This window comes from Doryrhamphus excisus, linkage group LG16 (assembly GCF_037039965.1).
Source record: "Doryrhamphus excisus strain RoL-2023G ecotype Guam linkage group LG16, RoL_Dexc_Guam_v1.1, whole genome shotgun sequence".
In the NCBI taxonomy this organism is placed as follows: domain Eukaryota; kingdom Metazoa; phylum Chordata; class Actinopteri; order Syngnathiformes; family Syngnathidae; genus Doryrhamphus; species Doryrhamphus excisus.
This window is the reverse complement of record NC_136372.1, coordinates 3,021,402-3,024,498: the sequence shown is the minus strand read 5'-3', so window position 1 is coordinate 3,024,498 and position 3,097 is coordinate 3,021,402.

Below are 3,097 nucleotides of genomic sequence, written 5' to 3'. Positions count from 1 at the left end.
GTTCAAGTATCGTTACATCACCGTGGTGTAAAAACCTGCATTTACTTCCTTGTTCTGCAGCAAAATATGGAATAGGCAAGAAACCGACTGACTGAATGTAACCTATAGATGGCGACGGCGAAGAGATCTCACCTATTTTGTATTGTTTTTTTTTTTTTAATTATTATTTAACGCATTTACAGGTCAATTTGGTACTTTGGTAGCATTTTTAGTTGACAGGCAAAGTGATTAATCAATTAACACAGCTAACGTCTTCCTTCATAAGTCAGAGAAGGTGCCAAAATGGTTCCACATAAAAATAAAAAGGCGTATTGGGGCCACACTGAAAAGGAAAGTCTGAATAAAGAATCTATTTATATGGGAGAATTCTGAATTTTACTGTAAAAGTCACAATTTTTATGTCTAATTTTAGAGGAATTAAAAACTAATTTTAGTAGAATAACGTGATCTTTTTGACTAAAAATTAATTCATTTCACTACCCATACATTTTGAATAAAGTTTTAATTTCCAGAGACTAAAGAAATAATTTTGAAGAGGAAATACAAATTATTTAAATTAAAATTTTACATGGAGGAAGTCATAATTTTACATAAATATTTGTTAATATGTAGAGAAAAAGGTGTAATTTTACATTGAAGCCCTGGTTTTATGAGAATAAAACATAATTTGGTCCAATAAGAAGAAAGTCCTAACATAATTAGAAGGAAGTCATAACAAATTTAAATCATACAAGAAAACAAACTCAATGGGTTATGTATAAATTTTAGGAAAGCAAAGTTTCCAATAATTTTATGAAATAAAAGGCAAAAAAAAGACATTTTGACAAAAAAAAATTACATCATAATTTTACTCAAATTAAAAACTCCAGTAAATTTTATGTGAATAAAATGTATAACAATAATATTACAAAATATTTTTACATGAAAAAGGCCTCATATTAGAAGTATGAAGTCATCATTTTGTTGAGGAAAAAGTCACAAATTTAGGAGTAATTTTACATAACTAAAGCTCTTATTTTATAAAAACAACAAGAAAACAAACCAAAAGTCAGAAATACAAACTCATAATTTTGAGTTTTCATAATTTTATCCAATAAATAAAAAAAATAATAATAATAATATTACATAGCAGTGTGGCCCTAATTCTCCTCCAAACAAGCGACATATGCAGAAATACGACAAAACAACCGAGCGAAACCGTGTTGAACCAAATCTGAACCAAATCTGCCCCCCCCCCCCCGTAATGTGAATGTGAAATCTCATCAAACCTAATCAGATCTGTTTTTCCATTACGACTTATAAAGAGGTCTTTGTCAATACAATATAAAGGAGTTGACAGCTATGTACAGCGAATGCCTATAGTAATAATAATAAAAAAATAAAGGTTTAACTTTATACATTAAATGTGTTTCCTGGTGGTGCTTGTCTGCATTTATAAAAAAAAAAAAAAAAAAAAACCTCCACGGTGTCCTTCAGGATTTCTTTTATTGAGGTGAATTTGGTTTATACACAATAATGATAATAATCATAATAATGGACATTTACAGTGACACAAAGATAAAGTGAGAGCACAAACCGGGATCAGCGTTTTGACTTGTGGAAACTTTATTAGGTACACCAGCAAACCTCGGCTAAACAACATCTTACCCCCTCTAGTGGGCATTTAAGGCTCTTGTCACCCTAAATTGTCTTTAATTGTGCCCAACAGGAAGTGAATCTGGGTTGTTGGCAAATGCTACCAGGAAGCTAGCCAGCCAAACAGGAAGTTAGCCAAGCAACCAGGAAGTTGTCAAGACAAACAGGAAGCAAGCCAGGCAACCAGGAAGTTAGCCAAGCAACCAGGAAGTTGTCAAGACAAACAGGAAGCAAGCCAGGCAACCAGGAAGTTAGCTAGGCTACCAGGAAGTTAGCTAATGTCCCGTAAAACAAAAAGACATGAGTCATGCCACGGAAAATTAGAAAAACAACAGCAAGTAAACAAACACACTTCATGGACAGTGCGTGGTAAGTGAGATGCTAAGCTAACAAGCTAACAGTAATACATTTTGTCAGACAGTGTTCATTTTAAACACCTAATCCTGCCGTTTACATTCATCTTTACAGCGTATTCTTCAAAAATATAGTGTTATCATTGCCAGCATCTATCAGTACATTAGCATACATTGTTAGCCGCACGCAGTAGTTTTGTACTTTTAGCATCGTCCCTCTGTACAATCAAGCAATTCAAAAGTATAAACTAAGAAATGTACATTCCAATAGCTAAAGGGAGCAAGTAATTGTACTTTGTCTGTCTGTCCTGAGCTTTCTGTAAAGCTAGCTTAAACGTCAAAATGGAATTAAAGTCTCTTAAAGGAACAGTAACATAGTAATGACTGCTACTGCAAAGCTCAAACTTAAAAGTCGCATCTGAGTTTAATGGGACGCTACCGTAAGACGCATTAAATATCAGTAAAAAGTTAGCGTTACACCATTATGCCCCACCCCCCCACCCCCCCACCCGTACATGTACAGTGATTTAGGGTGAAAACACATTAGCACCTTTTTAATCTCTTTTAAACCTTTCAGCCTTGGTGCGGTTCATATGGTGTGGTATTGACGGAATTGGAAATCAAATTAACAACAATTAAGCTTTAAAAGTTTTAGAGACCAAGAACCACGGTCTCCGCCATGAACTTGTGCAAAATCCGAGAAAAAAAGTGCATTGGGACTTATTTTTACCAATTTTTTAAACCAACTTTAAACATTATTTGAGCTGGTAAATAATTTTTTTTTATTTGTTTTCACATTTCAACTACAAGAATAGTCGGGTTTATGACAGCTATTTTACAAAAAATATAATTTTTACAAAAAAAAAAGACAAAATAGCAAAATATTTTTCAAGAATTAAATATGTAATTTTTCCAGATTTTTTTTTGTATCAAATCATAATTTTGCAACAAACTTACTGATGGTATTTTTAGTATTAGTTACAGTAAGTACATATTTATTGATAATAAATACACAGTACAGTACAAACAAAGCACGCAGGTGTCATGGCGGAGGAGTTCAATGTTTGGCTACATTTTTACATACGTCAAATTTCCTTGAGTTATGAGAC